The following is a 25,856-nucleotide window of genomic DNA, read 5'->3' on the forward strand; positions in this document are numbered from 1 at the left end:
TCGCATGGGTGGAAAGTGAACGAAGAAAAGAGTTCTCTATCTCCTCTCACGAGGGTTTCCTTCCTAGGGACTCTAATAGATTCTGTAGAAATGAAAATTTACCTGACGGAGTCCAGGTTATCAAAACTTCTAAATGCTTGCCGTGTTCTTCACTCCATTCCGCGCCCCACGGTGGCTCAGTGCATGGAAGTAATCGGCTTAATGGTAGCGGCGATGGACATAGTGCCATTCGCGTGCCTGCATCTCAGACCGCTGCAATTATGCATGCTCAGTCAGTAGAATGGGTATTACACAGATTTGTCCCCTCTACTAAATCTGGATCAGGAAAGCAGAGATTCTCTTCTCTGGTGGTTATCTCGGGCCCATCTGTCCAAGGGTATGACCTTTCGCAGACCAGATTGGACAATTGTAACAACAGATGCCAGCCTTCTAGGTTGGGGTGCAGTCTGGAACTCCCTGAAGGCTCAGGGTTCATGGACTCAGGAGGAGAAACTCCTCCCAATAAATATTCTGGAGTTAAGAGCAATATTCAATGCTCTTCTGGCTTGGCCTCAGCTAGCAACACTGAGGTTCATCAGATTTCAGTCGGACAACATCACGACTGTGGCTTACATCAACCATCAAGGGGGAACCAGGAGTTCCCTAGCGATGTCAGAAGTCTCCAAGATAATTCGCTGGGCAGAGACTCACTCTTGCCACCTGTCAGCGATCCATATCCCAGGTGTAGAGAACTGGGAGGCGGATTTTCTAAGTCGTCAGACTTTTCATCCGGGGGAATGGGAACTCCATCCGGAGGTGTTTGCTCAATTGGTTCTCCGTTGGGGCAAACCAGAATTGGATCTCATGGCGTCTCGCCAGAACGCCAAGCTTCCTTGTTACGGATCTAGGTCCAGGGACCCAGAAGCGGCACTGATAGATGCTCTAGCAGCGCCTTGGTTCTTCAACCTGGCTTTTGTGTTTCCACCGTTTCCTCTGCTCCCTCGTCTGATTGCCAAAATCAAACAGGAAAGAGCATCGGTGATATTGATAGCGCCTGCGTGGCCACGCAGGACCTGGTATGCAGACCTAGTGGACATGTCATCCTTTCCACCATGGTCTCTGCCTCTGAGACAAGACCTTCTAATACAAGGTCCTTTCAATCATCCGAATCTACTTTCTCTGAGACTGACTGCATGGAGATTGAATGCTTGATCCTATCAAAGCGTGGCTTTTCCAAGTCAGTAATTGATACCTTAATACAGGCACGAAAGCCTGTCACCAGGAAAATTTACCACAAGATATGGCGTAAATATCTTCATTGGTGTGAATCCAAGAATTACTCATGGAGTAGGGTTAGGATTCCTAGGATATTGTCCTTCCTCCAAGAGGGTTTGGACAAAGGATTATCAGCTAGTTCTTTAAAGGGACAGATTTCTGCTCTGTCTATTCTTTTACACAAGCGTCTGGCAGAAGTTCCAGACGTTCAGGCATTTTGTCAGGCTTTAGTTAGAATTAAGCCTGTGTTTAAACCTGTTGCTCCTCCATGGAGCTTAAACTTGGTTCTTAAAGTTCTTCAAGGGGTTCCGTTTGAACCCCTTCATTCTATTGATATCAAACTTCTTTAATGGAAAGTTCTTTTTCTGATGGCTATTTCCTCGGCTCGAAGAGTCGCAGTTATCTGCCTTACATTGTGATTCTCCTTATCTGATCTTTCATTCAGATAAAGTTGTTCTGCGTACAAAACCTGGGTTTTTACCTAAGGTGGTTTCTAACGAGAATATCAATCAAGAGATTGTTGTTCCATCATTATGTCCTAATCCTTCTTCAAAGAAGGAACGTCTTTTGCATAATCTAGACGTAGTCTGTGCCTTGAAGTTTTACTTACAGGCTACTAAAGATTTTCGCCAAACATCTAACCTGTTTGTTGTTTACTCTGGACAGAGGAGAGGTCAGAAGGCCTCGGCAACCTCTCTTTCTTTTTGGCTTCGGAGTATAATCCGTTTAGCCTATGAGACTGCTGGACAGCAGCCTCCTGAAAGGATTACAGCTCATTCTACTAGAGTTGTGGCTTCCACCTGGGCCTTTAAAAATGAGGCCTCTGTTGAACAGATTTGCAAGGCTGCAACTTGGTCTTCCCTTCATACTTTTTCCAAATTTTACAAATGTGATACTTTTGCTTCTTCGGAGGCTGTTTTTGGGAGAAAGGTTCTACAGGCAGTGGTTCCTTCCGTTTAAGTTCCTGCCTTGTCCCTCCCATCATCCGTGTACTTTAGCTTTGGTATTGGTATCCCACAAGTAATGTATGATCCGTGGACTGGATACACTTAACAAGAGAAAACATAATTTATGCTTACCTGATAAATTTATTTCTCTTGTAGTGTATCCAGTCCACGGCCCGCCCTGTCCTTTTCAGGCAGGTCTAAATTTTAATTAAACTACAGTCACCACTGCACCCTATGGTTTCTCCTTTCTCGGCTTGTTTCGGTCGAATGACTGGATATGGCAGTGAGGGGAGGAGCTATATAGCAGCTCTGCTGTGGGTGATCCTCTTGCAACTTCCTGTTGGGAAGGAGAATATCCCACAAGTAATGGATGATCCGTGGACTGGATACACTACAAGAGAAATAAATTTATCAGGTAAGCATAAATTATGTTTTCAGACCAATCCTGGATCTCAAAATTCTAAACAAATTCCTCAGAGTCCCATCATTCAAGATAGAGACCATTCGGACAATCTTACCAATGATCCAGGAGGGTCAATATATGACTACCGTGGATCTAAAGGATGCGTATCTGCATATTCCTATCCACAAAGATCATCACCAGTTTCTCAGGTTCGCCTTTCTGGACAAGCATTATCAGTTTGTGGCTCTTCCTTTTGGGTTGGCCACTGCTCCCAGAATTTTCACAAAGGTGCTAGGGTCCCTCCTGGCGGTGCTAAGACCGCGGGGCATAGCAGTGGCGCCTTACTTAGACGACATCTTAATTCAGGCGTCGACTTTCCAAAGAACCAAGTCTCACACGGAGATCGCATTGGCCTTTCTGAGGTCTCACGGGTGGAAGGTGAACGTAAAAAAGAGTTCTCTCTCCCCCCTCACAAGAGTTCCATTCCTAGGAACCCTGATAGACTTGGTAGAAATGAAAATATTTCTGACGGAGGTCAGAAAGTTAAAACTGTTAACTACTTGCCGAGCTCTTCGTTCCATTCCTCGGCCATCTGTAGCTCAGTGCATGGAGACAATCGGACTAATGGTAGCGGCAATGGACATAGTCCCTTTTGCTCGGATCCACCTCAGACCACTGCAACTATGCATGCTCAAACAGTGGAATGGGGATTATGCAGATTTGTCTCCTCAAATTCAGTTGGACCAGGAGACCAGAGATTCTCTTCTCTGGTGGTTCTCTCAGGATCTCCTGTCTCAGGGAATATGTTTCCGCAGACCAGAGTGGATCATTGTAACGACCGATGCCAGTCTGTTAGGCTGGGGTGCGGTCTGGGACTCCCTGAAAGCTCAGGGCTTATGGTCTCTGGAAGAAACTCTTCTCCCGATAAACATTCTGGAACTGAGGGCGATATTCAACGCTCTTCAGGCATGGCCTCAACTAGCTGCGGCCAAATTTATCAGATTTCAGTCGGACAACATCACGACTGTAGCTTACGTCAATCATCAAGGGGGAACAAACAGTTCCCTAGCGATGACGGAAGTAACCAAAATAATCAGGTGGGCGGAGGATCACTCCTGCCATCTCTCAGCAATTCACATCCCAGGAGTAGACAACTGGGAGGCGGATTTTCTAAGTCGTCAGACTTTTCACCCGGGGGAGTGGGAACTCCACCCGGAGGTATTTGCCCAGCTGACTCAGCTATGGGGCACTCCAGAGTTAGATCTGATGGCGTCCCGTCAGAACGCCAAACTTCCTCTCTACGGGGCCAGGTCCCGGGATCCCAAGGCGGTATTGATAGATGCTCTAGCAGCGCCTTGGTCCTTCAATCTGGCTTATGTTTTTCCACCGTTTCCTCTCCTCCCTCGTCTGGTCGCCAGAATCAAGCAGGAGAAGGCTTCGGTGATTCTGATAGCGCCTGCGTGGCCACGCAGGACTTGGTATGCAGACCTAGTGGACATGTCATCTGTCCCACCATGGACACTGCCAATGAGGCAGGATCTTCTAATACAGGGTCCGTTCAAGCATCCAAATCTAGTTTCTCTATGTCTGACTGCTTGGAGATTGAACGCTTAATTCTATCAAAGCGTGGTTTCTCTGAGTCAGTTATAGATACTCTGATTCAGGCTAGAAAGCCTGTCACCAGGAAAATCTACCATAAGATATTGCGGAAATATCTTTGTTGGTGTGAATCCAAGGGTTACTCGTGGAGTAAAATTAGGATTCCCAGGATATTGTCCTTTCTCCAAGAAGGATTGGAGAAAGGATTGTCAGCTAGTTCCTTAAAAGGACAAATATCTGCTCTGTCTATCCTTTTACACAAGCGTCTGGCAGAGGTACCAGACGTTCAAGCGTTTGCTCAGGCTTTAGTCAGAATCAAGCCTGTCTATAAACCTGTGACTCCGCCATGGAGTCTAAATCTAGTTCTTTCAGTTCTTCAAGGGGTTCCGTTTGAACCTTTACATTCCATAGATATTAAGTAGTTATCTTGGAAAGTTTGGTTTTTGGTAGCTATCTCTTCTGCTCGAAGAGTTTCAGAATTATCTGCCTTACAGTGTGATTCATCTTACCTGGTGTTCCACGCAGATAAGGTAGTTTTGCGTACCAAGCCTGGTTTTCTTCCTAAAGTTGTTTCTAACAAGAATATTAACCAGGAAATAGTTGTTCCTTCTCTGTGTCCTAATCCATCTTCAAAGAAGGAACGTCTACTACACAATCTTGATGTAGTTCGTGCTTTAAAGTTCTATTTACAAGCAACTAAGGATTTCAGACAAACATCTTCCTTGTTTGTTATCTATTCTGGTAAGAGGAGAGGTCAGAAAGCGACTGCTACCTCTCTTTCCTTTTGGCTGAAAAGCATCATCCGTTTGGCTTATGAGACTGCTGGCCAGCAGCCTCCTGAAATAATTACTGTTCATTCTACCAGAGCAGTGGCTTCCACATGGGCTTTCAAGAATGAGGCTTCTGTTGAACAGATTTGTAAGGCAGCGACTTGGGCTTCACTGCATACTTTTGCCAAATTTTACAAATTCGATACTTTTGCTTCTTCGGAGGCTATTTTTGGGAGAAAGGTTTTGCAAGCAGTGGTGCCTTCCGTTTAAGGTACTTGTCTTGTTCCCTCCCTTCATCCGTGTCCTAAAGCTTTGGTATTGGTATCCCACAAGTAAAGGATGAATCCGTGGACTGGATACACCTTGCAAGAGAAAACAGAATTTATGCTTACCTGATAAATTACTTTCTCTTGCGGTGTATCCAGTCCACGGCCCGCCCTGGCATTTAAGTCAGGTAAAAAAAAAATTGTTTAAACTACAGTCACCACTGCACCCTATGGTTTCTCCTTTTTCTTCCTAACCTTTGGTCGAATGACGGGGGTTGGAGCTAGAGGGGGAGCTATATGGACAGCTTTGCTGTGTGCTCTCTTTGCCACTTCCTGTAGGGAATGAGAATATCCCACAAGTAAAGGATGAATCCGTGGACTGGATACACCGCAAGAGAAAGTAATTTATCAGGTAAGCATAAATTCTGTTTTTCTTATATGCATTGTAGCATTGTCCATACAACTTTTGAACTCTTAAAATGTTGCCTTTATTTGACATTTCTTTTTCTTTGTATCTTACGGTCTTTAATAGTTACAACAGTAGCATTCATAAAAGGCTTAAACCAGTTCATTCTGTCCCTGCTACTGCATTAATACCGGTGTATGCAGCCTGCACATCAGTTCAGTGACCAGTTCTCTAGAAGCTTGTGGCGTAATATATATATAATGATTTAGCAATAGAGGACAATGCATTTACAGTATTTTTTTTATTAATAACAATTGTTTTAAGCCTTTTCAACAGAAAATAAACTGTATCATGTGACTTCCCTGCTGACCTTATTCATTTTGGTAAATGTTTGCAGATGTCGTACTTTTAATAAATACCACATGTTTGAGAACCATAAGAAACAGTTGGTGGTTGGTGCTCTTAATGTTTCTCAAGCAGAACCTGTGGCGGTAACGTGTAGCTTGCTTTTTGTTTTTACAGAAATAGTCTTCAGCCCACAATCCCTACCCGATCTCTCGCTGCGCTGCCTCAGATATACTGGCGCTTCTTCTACCTGCAGGACACATACCAGTTGTAGTTGAATGTGGATCATACCAAGCACAAGGTGGTTTATATCAGGAGAATGAACTGCTGCCCCCCCCCCCCCCCCCCCCCCCCCCTACGGTTTACCATCGGGAAAAGCTACATCGGCTCACAGACTGGAAATGTCTTGATATGGAATCCCAGAATGTTTTGCCTCTGTACACACAACAGGAGCTGAAGCATTACCCGTGGCCTATAGCACATTTTAAAGTTGTGTGTCTCAGGCATCTGTGGCTGGTGGTGGGGGGGATATAGATTCTTTTTCTGTTTTACCTGAATGTTATATCGCTTCTAGTACTGTATATTTTTTTTTAATTCTGAGGGCCACACAGTGTAATTTTGTATATTTTCCGCATGCCCTTTTATGGTGTAAAATGACTACAGAGCTATATTTTTTTAATTTAAAGAACAAAATAGAAATTTGCTTTTAACCTTTGTGAATTTGTAATGTAAGCTGAGAAATCTATGTAGGTATAAATGTACAGATACACAGCTGACAATCTAAGGTGCAGGTATGTATATTACACAGGGTAATTTGCTGGGAAAACCCCTGACAATGAGAAAACCAAATGAGTATATTTTATCGCACACACAATGCATTACGCCCCTAGCTATTGTACAGATGGTGTTAAACATTCTTATGTTATTTATTATATATTTTACTGGTTTATAACTCTGTAGTGTCGTCACATATTTGCTGTATTACATTTCATAACATTGAACAACTGGCGCCAATATAACTTGTAAACATTGTGCATCCTTATGATTGTTAATGGTCTGCAGAAGGTTTTAGGTTGAGTAGCCACTGCAACCGCCTGAGTGCAACACGAAGACGAGAAAATATGCCCCATGGTTTGTGCATAGTCTGGAGTGCGGGTCACTAATGCATAAGACAGTTATTTCTGCTTCCGGTATAAAATCCTTACACACCGGGGATTAACATACTATCTCTGATTATTAACTAGAATGACTGGTGTCCTGCTGCTTATTGTCACACCCTGTGCTGGAGGTTAGCACCAGTTGTAAGATTATAGAAATACTGCAGTATGTGTTAATAATAACAAAACAAAAAACTTTCTACCTCAATGACTCAACTTCAGTTTAATAAAACGTATACCCTGAATATTGCTGGTCCTGTAAGATTATTTTTTTTGTTCTTTATGTTTTTGTGATGCTGTTGTATTCATAAAGTTATTGTTCAAAATATGGGAAGATGAAAGTGGAAGAAAGGTTGTGTTGTAATTGGAACCTTAAAAGGACACAAAATATCTTGAGATTTTAATATTAAATATTTAGTAAAAAAGACTTTGCATTATTTATTTTGCCCTCCTAATTTATGTAGTTTGGCAGCAAACAATGTGTTCATTTAATAAAAAATGTTTACAATCACCTAGTATGCTATTTTATTGCAAGACTGCAAATTAATTACAAGGTGTTCTATGCCACTGTAATTGACTTCTCACATTTGCATAACAGCACATGATAACCCTTAGATATTAATGAAAGTTATTTTCTTTTCTAGAGCTGGCATAATTCTAAAACATGGTACATTTAAAGTTAGAGATTTTAGTCTTGAAATTCTTGTGTGAACAGGTAGGTCTTGAATTTTAATTTAAAAAATGTCCAGAGAAGGGGCTTCTTGTACTGTACTGGTGGGAATGCTTCATAGAGATGCAGTGACATGGTTATATTCTCAAACACACGCATTGTTGGTGACTTCCTGGCACATTTAAATTCAGGTCACACGTGCTGATCGAAGTCTGAGTTAGGACATAGAGCACTAGTTAATCTTTTAGATAGCTTGGTCCCTGATTGTGCGGAGCTTTGTAAGATCTTGAATAGTAAACACCATTTTATTGGTAACCACTGCGGGGAGTGGAGGATGGGTATCACGTGGGAAGTTTCACTGGCCAGTTAATAGCCTTGCTGTGGAGTTTTGTACCAAATGAAGACAATGGAGTTGTTTTTTTTGGGAGACATAATAAAGTGCATTGCAATAGTCTAAACGTGATTTCCGCGAAGCATGAGTAATTGAGAGAAGATCCTCTGCAGGTGCTTGATCCTGGCTATATTATTTAAATGAAAGAATGAGGCTTGGACTGTGGTAAATTATGTTTCATTATAAGTACACTAGTTCTGAGGTTTGTAGCTTTGGTCCTCCACATTCTAGACCAATTAGTTGATCTTGTAAAATTGGTTTCCCCTTAATGTGTTTCCATTAACTTGTACCAGCAGCAGAGTATAAAAAGTATGACATTGCTTCTTTAGGCTTATTTCTGTACATGAAATAGCTAGTTTTATATGGAAATAAAAAGGTCTAACAAAAATTAGACAATTATTATATGAAGAAGACGGGTTAACTATGAAGTCATTTGAAAGGTTACAGGAAGAATACGATCTAAGAAAAGAGCATTTCTTTGCTTAGTTACAGATTAAGAACTATTGCAGAAAACACAATTTATGCTTACCTGATAAATTACTTTCTCCAACGGTGTGTCCGGTCCACGGCGTCATCCTTACTTGTGGGAATATCTCTTCCCCAACAGGAAATGGCAAAAAGTCCCAGCAAAGCTGGCCATATAGTCCCTCCTAGGCTCCGCCCACCCCAGTCATTCAACCGACGGACAGGAGGAAAAAATAGGAGAAACCATAGGGTGTCGTGGTGACTGTAGTTAGAGAAAATAATTAATCGGACCTGATTAAAAAACCAGGGCGGGCCGTGGACCGGACACACCGTTGGAGAAAGTAATTTATCAGGTAAGCATAAATTCTGTTTTCTCCAACATTGGTGTGTCCGGTCCACGGCGTCATCCTTACTTGTGGGAACCAATACCAAAGCTTAGGACACGGATGAAGGGAGGGAGCAAATCAGGTTACCTAAACGGAAGGCACCACGGCTTGCAAAACCTTTCTCCCAAAAATAGCCTTCGAAGAAGCAAAAGTATCAAATTTGTAAAATTTGGCAAAAGTGTGCAGTGAAGACCAAGTCACTGCCTTACATATCTGATCAACAGAAACCTCGTTCTTGAAGGCCCATGTGGAAGCTACAGCCCTAGTGGAGTGAGCTGTGATTCTTTCAGGAGGCTGCCGTCCGGCAGTCTCATAAGCCAATCGGATGATGCTTTTAAGCCAAAAGGAAAGAGAGGTAGAAGTTGCTTTTTGACCTCTCCTTTTACCAGAATAGACGACAAACAGAGAAGAAGTTTGTCTGAACTCTTTTGTAGCTTCTAAGTAGAATTTTAGAGCACGGACTACATCTAAATTGTGTAGCAAACGTTCCTTCTTTGAAACTGGATTCGGACACAAAGAAGGTACAACTATCTCCTGATTAATATTTTTCTTTATATCCAGGATTGGTCTGAAAGTTCCCTCTTTTTTGGGAACTACAAACAGATTTGAGTAAAATCCCATTCCTTGTTCCGCCGTTGGAACTGGGTGTATCACTCCCATCTTTAACAGGTCTTCTACACAATGTAAGAATGCCTGTCTCTTTATTTGGTTTAAGGATAAGTGAGACATGTGGAACCTTCCCCTTGGGGGTAGTTCCTTGAATTCCAGAAGATAACCCTGAGAAACTATTTCTAGCGTCCAGGGATCCTGAACATCTCTTGCCCAAGCCTGAGCAAAGAGAGAGAGTCTGCCCCCCACTAGATCCGGTCCCGGATCGGGGGCTACTCCTTCATGCTGTTTTGTTAGCAGCGGCAGGCTTCTTGGCCTGCTTACCCTTGTTCCAGCCTTGCATCGGTTTCCAGGCTGGTTTGGTCTGTGAGGTATTACCCTCTTGCTTAGAGGATGCAGAATTAGAGCCTGGTCCGTTCCTGAAATTACGAAAGGAACGAAAATTAGACTTATTCATGGCTTTGAAAGGCCTATCTTGTGGGAGGGCGTGGCCCTTTCCCCCAGTGATGTCTGAGATAATCTCTTTCAATTCTGGCCCAAAGAGAGTTTTACCCTTGAAGGGGATATTAAGCAATTTTGTCTTGGATGATACATCCGCTGACCAAGACTTTAGCCAAAGCGCTCTGCGCGCCACAATTGCAAACCCTGAATTTTTCGCCGCTAATCTAGCTATTTGCAAAGCGGCATTTAAAATAAGAGTTAGCCAAATTAAGTGCGTGAACTCTGTCCATAACCTCCTCATATGGAGTCTCTCTACTGAGCGACTTTTCTAGTTCCTCGAACCAGAACCACGCTGCTGTAGTGACAGGAACAATGCACGAAATGGGTTGAAGAAGGTAACCTTGCTGTACAAAAATCTTTTTAAGCAAACCCTCCAATTTTTTATCCATAGGATCTTTGAAAGCACAATTATCCTCGATAGGAATAGTAGTGCGCTTGTTTAGAGTAGAAACTGCCCCCTCGACCTTAGGGACTGTCTGCCATAAGTCCTTTCTGGGGTCGACCATAGGAAATAATTTCTTAAATATAGGAGGGGGGACAAAAGGTATGCCGGGCTTCTCCCATTCTTTATTCACTATGTCCGCCACCCGCTTGGGTATAGGAAAAGTGTCGGGGTGCACCGGAACCTCTAGGAACTTGTCCATCTTGCATAATTTTTCTGGAATGACCAGGTTGTCACAATCATCCAGAGTAGATAACACCTCCTTAAGCAGTGCGCAGAGATGTTCTAATTTAAATTTAAATGTCACAACATCAGGTTCAGCCTGTTGGGAAATTTTTCCTGAATCTGAAATTTCCCCATCTGACAAAACCTCCCTCATGGCCCCTTCAGATTGGTGTGAGGGTATGACAGAACAATTATCATCAGCGCCCTCCTGCTCTTCAATGTTTAAAACAGAGCAATTGCGCTTTCTCTGATATGCAGGCATTTTGGATAAAATATTTGCTATGGAGTTATCCATTACAGCCGTCAATTGTTGCATGGTAATAAGCATTGGCGCGCTAGAAGTACTAGGGGCCTCCTGCGTGGGCAAAACTGGTGTAGACACCGAAGGAGATGATGTAGAACCATGTCTACTCCCTTCATCTGATGAATCATCTTGGGCAACTTCATTATCTGTGACAGTACTGTCCTTACTTTGTTTGGACGCTTTGGCACAATTATCACATAATTTAGAAGGGGGAGACACCTTGACTTTCATACATATAGAACATAGCTTATCTGAAGGCACAGACATGTTAAACAGGCTTAAACTTGTCAGTAAAACACAAAAACCGTTTTAAAACAAAACCGTTACTGTCTCTTTAAATTTTAAACAGAGCACACTTTATTACTGAATATGTGAAAAAATATGAAGGCATTGTTCAAAATTTACCAAAATTTCACCACAGTGTCTTAAAGCATTAAAAGTATTGCACACCAATTTTCAGAGCTTTAACCCTTAAAATAACGAAACCAGAGCCGGTTACAGTTTTAACCCCTCTACAGTCCCAGCTACAGCCTTTGCTGCGACTCTACCAAGCCCCGAGGGGAATACGATACCAAATGACGCCTTCTAGGAACTTTTCCAACTATTTTCAGGTCCTCACACATGCATCTGCATGTCTTGCTCTCAAAAACAACTGCGCAGTAATGGCGCGAAAATGAGGCTCAGCCTACAACTGGGAAGGCCCTTCCTGACTGGTAAAGGTGTCTAACATAGTGCCTGACGTTAAAAAACGTTCCCCAAGTTTATAAGTGTGAAATACCAGCATAAACATGTATAAAATGCCCAAATAAAGCAATCGATTTTGCCCATAAAAGTGTCTACCAGTTTTATAGCCCATATTAAGCCCTTTATTCTGCTTGAGACTAAGAAAATGGCTTACCGGTCCCCATGAGGGGAAATGACAGCCTTCCAGCATTACACAGTCTTGTTAGAAATATGGCTAGTCATACCTTAAGCAGAAAAGTCTGCTAACTGTTTCCCCCAATTGAAGTTACTTCATCTCAACAGTCCTATGTGGAAACAGCAAAGGATTTTAGTTACTGTCTGCTAAAATCATCTTCCTCTCACAAACAGAATTCTTCATCTCTTTCTGCTTCTGAGTAAATAGTACATACCAGCACTATTTTAAAATAACAAACTCTTGATAGTAGAATAAAAAACTACAACTAAACACCACATACTCTTAACCATCTCCGTGGAGATGTTGCCTGTGCAACGGCAAAGAGAATGACTGGGGTGGGCGGAGCCTAGGAGGGACTATATGGCCAGCTTTGCTGGGACTCTTTGCCATTTCCTGTTGGGGAAGAGATATTCCCACAAGTAAGGATGACGCCGTGGACCGGACACACCAATGTTGGAGAAAACTACTTCAGAACGATCAAATCTCAATATGTTGGGAAATAATCAATAATGCGATAACACTATATAAAGCGGGAATCTTTAAAATTACTTATTTATATAATTTAATTGTTAATCAGTTAGGACACAAACATGTAACCATGATGATTAGGAAATGGGAAGAGATAGCAGGATTAACATTTGAACCAGAGGAAGTGACAAAGTCAATTAATAGACTAAATGACAAGGAAGGTGTTTTTTTCCCAAAGAATCACATTTAAAGCTGTTGCATCAAGCATATTTAACACTGTACAAATTGTTTAAAATGGGTAGTTAAGATGGAAGGTGCTGGAGATGTTTGCATCCTCATGCAAAGTTAGTCCATTGTTTTTATGACTGCCCAAAAATTAGGAAGTTCTGGTCAAAATTAAAATATTGGTTGTCAAAATTAAAATATTGGTTGTCAAAATTGCTTAAGGAAACAACAGAGATAAATTTGCAGGAAATAATCTTTCTTTGTGAAGGTAAAAAATTAAGAGCTAAAACGAGGGTAGTTAACCTTGTATTGATCATAGCAAGGAATTTTATCTTCAAAAACTGGAAATCACAAAAAACATTAAATATAGAGGGAGTTAAGAATAAAATTTCTCCAACATAGGTGTGTCCGGTCCACGGCGTCATCCTTACTTGTGGGATATTCTCTTCCCCAACAGGAAATGGCAAAGAGCCCAGCAAAGCTGGTCACATGATCCCTCCTAGGCTCCGCCTACCCCAGTCATTCTCTTTGCCGTTGTACAGGCAACATCTCCACGGAGATGGCTTAGAGTTTTTTAGTGTTTAACTGTAGTTTTTATTATTCAATCAAGAGTTTGTTATTTTAAAATAGTGCTGGTATGTACTATTTACTCTGAAACAGAAAAGAGATGAAGATTTCTGTTTGTAAGAGGAAAATGATTTTAGCAACCGTTACTAAAATCGATGGCTGTTCCACACAGGACTGTTGAGAGGAATTAACTTCAGTTGGGGGAACAGTGAGCAGACTTTTGCTGCTTGAGGTATGACACATTCTAACAAGACGATGTAATGCTGGAAGCTGTCATTTTCCCTATGGGATCCGGTAAGCCATTTTTATTACAGACAGTAAATAAGGGCTTCACAAGGGCTTTTTAAGACTGTAGACATTTTCTGGGCTAAATCGATTTATATATAAACATATTTTATACTCCATAGCCTTGAGGAATTATTTTAATCTTGGGAATTTTGTAAAATAACCGGCAGGCACTGTATTGGACACCTTATTCTCTAGGGGCTTTCCCTAATCATAGGCAGAGTCTCATTTTCGCGCCTGTATTGCGCACTTGTTTTTGAGAAGCATGACATGCAGATGCATGTGTGAGGAGCTCTGATACATAGAAAAGACTTTCTGAAGGCGTCATTTGGTATCGTATTCCCCTTTGGGCTTGGTTGGGTCTCAGCAAAGCAGATACCAGGGACTGTAAAGGGGTTAAATATAAAAACGGCTCCGGTTCCGTTATTTTAAGGGTTAAAGCTTCCAAATTTGGTGTGCAATACTTTTAAGGCTTTAAGACACTGTGGTGAAATTTTGGTGAATTTCGAACAATTCCTTCATACTTTTTCGCAATTGCAGTAATAAAGTGTGTTCAGTTTAAAATTTAAAGTGACAGTAACGGTTTTATTTTAAAACGTTTTTTGTACTTTGTTATCAAGTTTATGCCTGTTTAACATGTCTGAACTGCCAGATAGACTGTGTTCTGAATGTGGGGAAGCCAAAGTTCCTTCTCATTTAAATAGATGTGATTTATGTGACACAAAATTTAGAGAAAATGATGCCCAAGATGATTCCTCAAGTGAGGGGAGTAAGCATGGTACTGCATCATCCCCTCCTTCGTCTACACCAGTCTTGCCCACACAGGAGGCCCCTAGTACATCTAGCGCGCCAATACTCCTTACTATGCAACAATTAACGGCTGTAATGGATAATTCTATCAAAAACATTTTAGCCAAAATGCCCACTTATCAGCGAAAGCGCGACTGCTCTGTTTTAGAAAATACTGAAGAGCATGAGGACGCTGATGATATTGTTTCTGAAGGGCCCCTACACCAGTCTGAGGGGGCCAGGGAGGTTTTGTCTGAGGGAGAAATTTCAGATTCAGGGAAAATTTCTCAACAAGCTGAACCTGATGTGATTACATTTAAATTTAAGTTGGAACATCTCCGCGCTCTGCTTAAGGAGGTGTTATCCACTCTGGATGATTGTGAGAATTTGGTCATCCCAGAGAAACTATGTAAAATGGACAAGTTCCTAGAGGTCCCGGGGCCCCCCGAAGCTTTTCCTATACCCAAGCGGGTGGCGGACATTGTAAATAAAGAATGGGAAAGGCCCGGTATACCTTTCGTCCCTCCCCCCATATTTAAAAAATTGTTTCCTATGGTCGACCCCAGAAAGGACTTATGGCAGACAGTCCCCAAGGTCGAGGGGGCGGTTTCTACTCTAAACAAACGCACCACTATACCCATAGAAGATAGTTGTGCTTTCAAAGATCCTATGGATAAAAAATTAGAAGGTTTGCTTAAAAAGATGTTTGTTCAGCAAGGTTACCTTCTACAACCAATTTCATGCATTGTCCCTGTCACTACAGCCGCGTGTTTCTGGTTCGATGAGCTAGAAAAGGCGATCACTAGTAATTCTCCTTCTTATGAGGAGATTATGGACAGAATCCGTGCTCTCAAATTGGCTAATTCTTTCACCCTAGACGCCACTTTGCAATTGGCTAGGTTAGCGGCAAAAAATTCTGGGTTTGCTATTGTGGCGCGCAGAGCGCTTTGGTTAAAATCTTGGTCAGCGGATGCGTCTTCCAAGAACAAATTGCTTAACATTCCTTTCAAGGGGAAAACGCTGTTTGGCCCTGACTTGAAAGAGATTATCTCTGATATCACTGGGGGCAAGGGCCACGCCCTTCCTCAGGATAGGTCTTTCAAGGCCAAAAATAAACCTAATTTTCGTCCCTTTCGTAGAAACGGACCAGCCCCAAGTGCTACGTCCTCTAAGCAAGAGGGTAATACTTCTCAAGCCAAGCCAGCCTGGAGACCAATGCAAGGCTGGAACAAGGGAAAGCAGGCCAAGAAACCTGCCACTGCTACCAAGACAGCATGAGATGTTGGCCCCCGATCCGGGACCGGATCTGGTGGGGGGCAGACTCTCTCTCTTCGCTCAGGCTTGGGCAAGAGATGTTCTGGATCCTTGGGCGCTAGAAATAGTCTCCCAAGGTTATCTTCTGGAATTCAAGGGGCTTCCCCCAAGGGGGAGGTTCCACAGGTCTCAATTGTCTTCAGACCACATAAAAAAACAGGCATTCTTACATTGTGTAGAAGACCTGTTAAAAATGGGAGTGATTCATCCTGTTCCATTAGGAGAACAAGGGATGGGGTTCTACTCCAATCTGTTTGTAGTTCCCAAAAGAGAGGGAACGTTCAGACCAATCTTAGATCTCAAGATCCTAAACAAGTTTCTCAAGGTTCCATCGTTCAAAATGGAAACCATTCGAACAATTCTTCCTTCCATCCAGGAAGGTCAATTCATGACCACGGTGGATTTAAAGGATGCGTATCTACATATTCCTATCCACAAGGAACATCATCGGTTCCTAAGGTTCGCATTCCTGGACAAGCATTACCAGTTCGTGGCACTTCCGTTCGGATTAGCCACTGCTCCAAGGATTTTCACAAAGGTACTAGGGTCCCTTCTAGCGGTGCTAAGACCAAGGGGCATTGCAGTAGTACCTTACTTGGACGACATTCTGATTCAAGCGTCGTCCCTTCCTCTAGCAAAGGCTCACACGGACATTGTCCTGGCCTTTCTCAGATCTCACGGATGGAAAGTGAACGTAGAAAAGAGTTCTCTATCTCCGTCAACGAGGGTTCCCTCCTTAGAAATGAGGATTTTTCTGACAGAGGCCAGAAAAACAAAACTTCTAAACTCTTGTCAAATACTTCATTCCGTTCCTCTTCCTTCCATAGCGCAGTGCATGGAAGTAATAGGTTTGATGGTAGCGGCAATGGACATAGTTCCTTTTGCGCGCATTCATCTAAGACCATTACAACTGTGCATGCTCAGTCGATACAAGTAAATCAGAGGACCAGAGATTCACTCCGTTGGTGGCTGTCCCTGGACAACCTGTCACAGGGGATGAGCTTCCGCAGACCAGAGTGGGTCATTGTCACGACCGACGCCAGTCTGATGGGCTGGGGCGCGGTCTGGGGACTCCTGAAAGCTCAGGGTCTTTGGTCTCGGGAAGAATCTCTTCTACCGATAAATATTCTGGAACTGAGAGCGATACTCAATGCTCTCAAGGCTTGGCCTCAGCTAGCAAAGGCCAAGTTCATACGGTTTCAATCAGACAACATGACGACTGTTGCGTACATCAACCATCAGGGGGGAACAAGGAGTTCCCTGGCGATGGAAGAAGTGACCAAAATCATTCAATGGGCGGAGACTCACTCCTGCCACTTGTCTGCTATCCACATCCCAGGAGTGGAAAATTGGGAAGCGGATTTTCTGAGTCGTCAGACATTACATCCGGGGGAGTGGGAACTCCATCCGGAAATCTTTGCCCAAATTACTCAACTGTGGGGCATTCCAGACATGGATCTGATGGCCTCTCGTCAGAACTTCAAGGTTCCTTGCTACGGGTCCAGATCCAGGGATCCCAAGGCGACTCTAGTAGATGCACTAGTAGCACCTTGGACCTTCAAACTAGCTTATGTATTCCCGCCGTTTCCTCTCATCCCCAGGCTGGTAGCCAGGATCAATCAGGAGAGGGCATCAGTGATCTTGATAGCTCCTGCGTGGCCACGCAGGACTTGGTATGCAGACCTGGTGAATATGTCATCGGCTCCACCATGGAAGCTACCTTTGAGACGAGACCTTCTTGTTCAAGGTCCGTTCGAACATCCGAATCTGGTCTCACTCCAACTGACTGCTTGGAGATTGAACGCTTGATCTTATCAAAGCGAGGGTTCTCAGATTCTGTTATTGATACTCTTGTTCAGGCCAGAAAGCCTGTAACTAGGAAAATTTACCACAAAATATGGAAAAAATATATCTGTTGGTGTGAATCTAAAGGATTCCCTTGGGACAAGGTAAAAATTCCTAAGATTCTATCCTTTCTTCAAGAAGGATTGGAGAAAGGATTATCTGCAAGTTCCTTGAAGGGACAGATTTCTGCCTTGTCTGTGTTACTTCACAAAAAGCTGGCAGCTTTGCCAGATGTTCAAGCCTTTGTTCAGGCTCTGGTTAGAATCAAGCCTGTTTACAAACCTTTGACTCCTCCTTGGAGTCTCAATTTAGTTCTTTCAGTTCTTCAGGGGGTTCCGTTTGAACCCTTACATTCCGTTGATATTAAGTTATTATCTTGGAAAGTTTTGTTTTTGGTTGCAATTTCTTCTGCTAGAAGAGTTTCAGAATTATCGGCTCTGCAGTGTTCTCCTCCTTATCTGGTGTTCCATGCAGATAAGGTGGTTTTACGTACTAAACCTGGTTTTCTTCCGAAAGTTGTTTCTAACAAAAACATTAACCAGGAGATAGTCGTGCCTTCTTTGTGTCCGAATCCAGTTTCAAAGAAGGAACGTTTGTTGCACAATTTGGATGTTGTTCGCGCTCTAAAATTCTATTTAGATGCTACCAAGGATTTTAGACAAACATCTTCCTTGTTTGTTGTTTATTCTGGTAAAAGGAGAGGTCAAAAAGCAACTTCTACCTCTCTCTCTTTTTGGATTAAAAACATCATCAGATTGGCTTATGAGACTGCCGGACGGCAGCCTCCTGAAAGAATCACAGCCCATTCCACTAGGGCTGTGGCTTCCACATGGGCCTTCAAGAACGAGGCTTCTGTTGATCAGATATGTAAGGCAGCGACTTGGTCTTCACTGCACACTTTTACCAAATTTTACAAGTTTGATACTTTTGCTTCTTCTGAGGCTATTTTTGGGAGAAAGGTTTTGCAAGCCGTGGTGCCTTCCATTTAGGTGACCTGATTTGCTCCCTCCCTTCATCCGTGTCCTAAAGCTTTGGTATTGGTTCCCACAAGTAAGGATGACGCCGTGGACCGGACACACCTATGTTGGAGAAAACAGAATTTATGTTTACCTGATAAATTACTTTCTCCAACGGTGTGTCCGGTCCACGGCCCGCCCTGGTTTTTTAATCAGGTCTGATAATTTATTTTCTTTAACTACAGTCACCACGGTATCATATGGTTTCTCCTATGCAAATATTCCTCCTTTACGTCGGTCGAATGACTGGGGTAGGCGGAGCCTAGGAGGGATCATGTGACCAGCTTTGCTGGGCTCTTTGCCATTTCCTGTTGGGGAAGAGAATATCCCACAAGTAAGGATGACGCCGTGGACCGGACACACCGTTGGAGAAAGTAATTTATCAGGTAAACATAAATTCTGTTTTTCGATATAACACTTGAGCAACTAGATCAAGATACATATACATTATCCCCCTCACGTTTTTGTAAATATTTTATTATATCTTTTCATGTGACAACACTGAAGAAATGATACTTTGCTACAATGTAAAGTAGTGAGTGTGCATAATGTATAACAGTGTAAATTTGCTGTCCCCTCAAAATAACTCAACACACAGCTATTAATGACTAAACCGTTGGCAACAAAAGTGAGTACACCCCTAAGTGGAAACGTCCAAATTGGGCCCAAAGTGTCAATATTTTGTGTGGCCACCATTATTTTCCAGCACTGCCTTAACCCTCTTGAGTATGGAAGTTGCCACTGGAGTACTCTTCCACTCCTCCATGATGACATCACGGAGCTGGTGGATGTTAGAGACTTTGTGCTCCCCCACAGATGCTCAAAAGTGTTTAGGTCTGGAGACATCCTTGGCCAGTCCATCACCTTTACCATCAGCATCTTTAGCAAGGCAGTGGTCGTCTTGGAGCGATGCTTGGGGTTGTTATGTTGGAATACTGCCCTGCAGCCAAGTCTCCGAAGGGAGGGGATCATGCTCTGCTTCAGTATGTCACAGTACATGTTGGCATTCATGGTTCCCTCAATGAACTGTAGCTCCCCAGTGCCGACAGCACTCATACAGGCCCAGACCATGACACTCCCACCACCATGCTTGACTGTAGGCAAGACACACTTGTCTTTGTACTCCTCACCTGGTTGCCGCCACACACGCTTGACACCATCTGAACCAAATAAGTTTATCTTGGTCTCATCGGACCACAGGACATGGTTCGAGTAATACATGTCCTTAGTCTGCTTGTCTTCAGCATTTTGCGGGCTTTCTTGTGCATCACCTTTAGAAGAGGCTTCCTTCTGGCACAACAGCCATGCAGACCAATTTCTCCAACATTGGTATGTCCGGTCCACGGCGTCATCCTTACTTGTGGGAATATCTCTTCCCCAACAGGAAATGGCAAAGAGTCCCAGCAAAGCTGGCCATATAGTCCCTCCTAGGCTCCGCCCACCCCAGTCATTTTCTTTGCCGTTGCACAGGCAACATCTCCACGGAGATGGTTAAGAGTACGTGGTGTTTAGTTGTAGTTTTTTATTCTACTATCAAGAGTTTGTTATTTTAAAATAGTGCTGGTATGTACTATTTACTCTGAAACAGAAAGAGATGAAGAATTCTGTTTGTGAGAGGAAGATGATTTTAGCAGACAGTAACTAAAATCCTTTGCTGTTTCCACATAGGACTGTTGAGATGAAGTAACTTCAGTTGGGGGAAACAGCAGACTTTTCTGCTTAAGGTATGACTAGCCATATTTCTAACAAGACTGTGTAATGCTGGAAGGCTGTCATTTCCCCTCATGGGGACCGGTAAGCCATTTTCTTAGTCTCAAGCAGAATAAAGGGCTTAATATGGGCTATAAAACTGGTAGACACTTTTATGGGCAAAATCGATTGCTTTATTTGGGCATTTTATACATGTTTATGTTGGTATTTCACATTTATAAACTTGGGGAACGTTTTTTAACGTCAGGCACTATGTTAGACACCTTTTCCAGTCAGGAAGGGCCTTCCCAGTTGTAGGCTGAGCCTCATTTTCGCGCCATTACTGCGCAGTTGTTTTTGAGAGCAAGACATGCAGATGCATGTGTGAGGACCTGAAAATAGTTGGAAAAGTTCCTAGAAGGCGTCATTTGGTATCGTATTCCCCTCTGGGCTTGGTAGAGTCGCAACAAAGGCTGTAGCTGGGACTGTAGAGGGGTTAAAACTGTAACCGGCTCCGGTTTCGTTATTTTAAGGGTTAAAGCTCTGAAAATTGGTGTACAATACTTTTAATGCTTTAAGACACTGTGGTGAAATTTTGGTAAATTTTGAACAATTCCTTCATATTTTTTCACATATTCAGTAATAAAGTGTGCTCTGTTTAAAATTTAAAGAGACAGTAACGGTTTTGTTTTAAAACGGTTTTTGTGTTTTACTGACAAGTTTAAGCCTGTTTAACATGTCTGTGCCTTCAGATAAGCTATGTTCTATATGTATGAAAGTCAATGTGTCTCCCCCTTCTAAATTATGTGATAATTGTGCCAAAGCGTCCAAACAAAGTAAGGACAGTACTGTCACAGATAATGAAGTTGCCCAAGATGATTCGTCAGATGAAGGGAGTAGACATGGTTCTACATCATCTCCTTCTGTGTCTACACCAGTTTTGCCCACACAGGAGGCCCCTAGTACTTCTAGCGTTCCAATGCTTATTACCATGCAACAATTGACGGCTGTAATGGATAACTCCATAGCAAATATTTTATCCAAAATGCCTGCATATCAGAGAAAGCGCGATTGCTCTGTTTTAAACACTGAAGAGCAGGAGGGCGCTGATGATAATTGTTCTGTCATACCCTCACACCAATCTGAAGGGGCCATGAGGGAGGTTTTCTCAGATGGGGAAATTTCAGATTCAGGAAAAATTTCCCAACAGGCTGAACCTGATGTTGTGACATTTAAATTTAAATTAGAACATCTCCGCGCACTGCTTAAGGAGGTGTTATCTACTCTGGATGATTGTGACAACCTGGTCATTCCAGAAAAATTATGCAAGATGGACAAGTTCCTAGAGGTTCCGGTGCACCCCAACGCTTTTCCTATACCCAAGCGGGTGAGGAGAAGCCCGGCATACCTTTTGTTCCCCCTCCTATATTTAAGAAATTATTTCCTATGGTCGACCCCAGAAAGGACTTATGGCAGACAGTCCCTAAGGTCGAGGGGGCAGTTTCTACTCTAAACAAGCGCACTACTATTCCTATCGAGGATAATTGTGCTTTCAAAGATCCTATGGATAAAAAATTGGAGGGTTTGCTTAAAAAGATTTTTATACAGCAAGGTTACCTTCTTCAACCCATTTCGTGCATTGTTCCTGTCACTACAGCAGCGTGGTTCTGGTTCGAGGAACTAGAAAAGTCGCTCAGTAGAGAGACTCCATATGAGGAGGTTATGGATAGAGTTCACGCACTTAAGTTGGCTAACTCTTTTATTTTAGATGCCGCCTTGCAAATAGCTAGATTACAGGCGAAAAATTCAGGGTTTGCAATTGTGGCACGCAGAGCGCTTTGGCTAAAGTCTTGGTCAGCGGATGTATCATCCAAGACAAAATTGCTTAATATCCCCTTCAAGGGTTAAACTCTCTTTGGGCCAGAATTGAAAGAGATTATCTCAGACATCACTGGGGGAAAGGGCCACGCCCTCCCACAAGATAGGCCTTTCAAAGCCAAGAATAAGTCTAATTTTCGTTCCTTTCGTAATTTCAGGAACGGACCGGGCTCTAATTCTGCATCCTCTAAGCAAGAGGGTAATACCTCACAAACCAAACCAGCCTGGAAACCGATGCAAGGCTGGAACAAGGGTAAGCAGGCCAAGAAGCCTGCCGCTGCTAACAAAACAGCATGAAGGAGTAGCCCCCGATCCGGGACCGGATCTAGTGGGGGGCAGACTCTCTCTCTTTGCTCAGGCTTGGGCAAGAGATGTTCAGGATCCCTGGACGCTAGAAATAGTTTCTCAGGGTTATCTTCTGGAATTCAAGGAACTACCCCCAAGGGGAAGGTTCCACATGTCTCACTTATCCTCAAACCAAATAAAGAGACAGGCATTCTTACATTGTGTAGAAGACCTGTTAAAGATGGGAGTGATACACCCAGTTCCAACGGCGGAACAAGGAATGGGATTTTACTCAAATCTGTTTGTAGTTCCCAAAAAAGAGGGAACTTTCAGACCAATCCTGGATTTAAAGATCCTAAACAAATTTCTCAGAGTACCATCGTTCAAGATGGAAACCATTCGAACGATTCTACCCACAATTCAGGAAGGTCAATTTATGACTACCGTGGATCTAAAGGATGCGTATCTACATATCCCTATCCACAAAGAACATCATCAGTTCCTAAGGTTCGCCTTTCTGGACAAACATTACCAGTTTGTGGCCCTCCCATTCGGGTTAGCCACTGCTCCAAGGATTTTCACAAAGGTACTCGGATCCCTTCTAGCGGTTCTAAGACCAAGGGGCATTGCAGTAGTACCGTACTTGGACGACATTCTAGTACAAGCGTAGTCTCTTTCAAAGGCAAAGGCTCACTCAGACATCGTTCTGGCCTTTCTCAGATCTCACGGATGGAAGGTGAACATAGAAAAAAGTTCCCTGTCTCCGTCGACAAGAGTTCCCTTCTTGGGAACAATAATAGATTCCTTAGAAATGAGGATTTTCTTGACAGAAGTCAGAAAGTCAAAACTTCTAAACGCTTGTCAAGTTCTTCATTCTATTCCTCGTCCTTCCGTAGCTCAGTGCATGGAAGTAGTAGGATTGATAGTTGCAGCAATGGACATAGTTCCTTTTGCGCGAATTCATCTAAGACCATTACAACTGTGCATGCTGAAACAGTGGAATGGGGACTATACAGACTTGTCTCCAGTGATTCAAGTAGATCAGAAGACCAGAGACTCACTCCGTTGGTGGCTAACCCAGGATCACCTATCCCAGGGAATGAGCTTCCGCAGTCCAGAGTGGGTCATCGTCACGACCGACGCCAGCCTAGTGGGCTGGGGCGCGGTCTGGGAATCCCTGAAAGCTCAGGGACTGTGGTCTCGGGAAGAGTCTCTTCTCCCGATAAACATTCTGGAACTAAGAGCGATATTCAATGCTCTCAGGGCTTGGCCTCAGCTAGCAAAGGCCAGATTCATAAGATTCCAATCAGACAACATGACGACTGTTGCGTATCTCAATCATCAGGGGGGAACAAGGAGTTCCCTGGCGATGAAAGAAGTGACCAAAATAATACAATGGGCGGAGAATCACTCCTGCCACCTATCTGCGATCCACATTCCAGGTGTGGAAAACTGGGAAGCGGATTATTTGAGTCGTCAGACATTCCATCCGGGGGAGTGGGAACTCCACCCGGAGATCTTTGCCCAGTTGACGCAACTATGGGGCATTCCAGATATGGATCTGATGGCGTCTCGTCAGAACTTCAAGGTTCCTTGCTACGGGTCCAAATCCAGGGATCACAAGGCGACTCTAGTGGATGCACTAGTAGCGCCTTGGACCTTCAACCTAGCTTATGTGTTTCCACCGTTTCCTCTCATTCCCGGGCTGGTAGCCAGGATCAAACAGGAGAGGGCCTCGGTGATCTTGATAGCTCCTGCGTGGCCACGCAGGACTTGGTATGCAGACCTGGTGAATATGTCATCGGTTCCACCATGGAAGCTACCTTTGAGACAGGACCTTCTTGTTCAGGGTCCATTCGAACATCCAAATCTGGTCTCCCTCCAGCTGACGGCTTGGAGATTGAACGCTTGATTCTATCAAAGTGTGGGTTTTCAGATTCCTTGATAGATACTCTGGTTCAAGCCAGAAAACCGGTAACTAGAAAGATTTACCATAAAATAAAGAAATGGAAAAGATATATCTGCTGGTGTGAATCCAAGGGATTCCCATGGAATAAGATAAAGATTCCTAGGATTCTTTCCTTTCTACAAGAAGGTTTAGATAAAGGATTATCTGCGAGTTCTCTAAAGGGACAGATTTCTGCTTTATCTGTCCTACTACACAAACGACTGGCAGTTGTGCCAGATGTTCAAGCATTTGTTCAGGCTTTGGTTAGGATCAAGCCTGTTTACAGACCTTTGACTCCTCCCTGGAGTTTAAATCTAGTTCTTTCAGTTCTTCAAGGGGTTCTGTTTGAACCTTTACATTCCATAGATATTAAGTTGTTATCTTGGAAAGTTTTGTTTTTGGTTGCTATTTCTTCTGCTAGAAGAGTTTCTGAGTTATCTGCTCTACAGTGTACTCCACCCTATCTGGTGTTCCATTCAGATAAGGTTGTTCTGCGTACTAAGCCTGGTTTTCTACCAAAGGTTGTTTCCAACAAAAATATTAATCAGGAGATAGTTGTACCTTCTTTGTGTTCGAATAAAGTTTCAAAGAAGGAACGTTTGCTACACAATTTAGATGTAGTCCATGCTCTAAAATTCTACTTAGAAGCTACAAAAGAGTTCAGACAAACTTCTTCTCTGTTTGTCGTCTATTCTGGTAAAAGGAGAGGTCAAAAAGCAACTTCTACCTCTCTTTCCTTTTGGCTTAAAAGCATCATCCGATTGGCTTATGAGACTGCCGGACGGCAGCCTCCTGAAAGAATCACAGCTCACTCCACTAGGGCTGTAGCTTCCACATGGGCCTTCAAGAACGAGGCTTCTGTTGATCAGATATGTAAGGCAGCGACTTGGTCTTCACTGCACAATTTTACAAATTTGATACTTTTGCTTCTTTGGAGGCTATTTTTGGGAGAAAGGTTTTGCAAGCCGTGGTGCCTTCCGTTTAGGTGACCTGATTTGCTCCCTCCCTTCATCCGTGTCCTAAAGCTTTGGTATTGGTTCCCACAAGTAAGGATGACGCCGTGGACCGGACACACCAATGTTGGAGAAAACAGAATTTATGCTTACCTGATAAATTACTTTCTCCAACGGTGTGTCCGGTCCACGGCCCGCCCTGGTTTTTTAATCAGGTCCGATTAATTATTTTCTCTAACTACAGTCACCACGACACCCTATGGTTTCTCCTATTTTTTCCTCCTGTCCGTCGGTCGAATGACTGGGGTGGGCGGAGCCTCGGAGGGACTATATGGCCAGCTTTGCTGGGACTCTTTGCCATTTCCTGTTGGGGAAGAGATATTCCCACAAGTAAGGATGACGCCGTGGACCGGACACACCGTTGGAGAAAGTAATTTATCAGGTAAGCATAAATTCTGTTTTCATGCAGTGTGCGGCGTATGCTCTGAGCACTGACAGGCTGACCCCCCCAACCCTTCAACCTCTGCAGCAATGC

General features: G+C 43.3%; 1 protein-coding gene across 1 annotated transcript in view; it reads left to right on the forward strand.

Moving 5' to 3' along the window:
- The window catches only part of LOC128660067 (uncharacterized), a 279,471-nt gene extending 273,146 nt beyond the window's left edge, over positions 1 to 6,325 (forward strand). The window contains exon 41 of the mRNA XM_053713672.1: positions 6,168 to 6,325. The gene's annotated coding sequence lies outside the window, so the exon portion shown is untranslated. The remainder of the gene's footprint in view (positions 1 to 6,167) is intronic.
- The last annotated feature ends 19,531 nt before the right edge of the window (positions 6,326 to 25,856 follow it).

Source organism: Bombina bombina, chromosome 5, assembly GCF_027579735.1.
Source record: "Bombina bombina isolate aBomBom1 chromosome 5, aBomBom1.pri, whole genome shotgun sequence".
In the NCBI taxonomy this organism is placed as follows: Eukaryota; Metazoa; Chordata; class Amphibia; order Anura; family Bombinatoridae; genus Bombina; species Bombina bombina.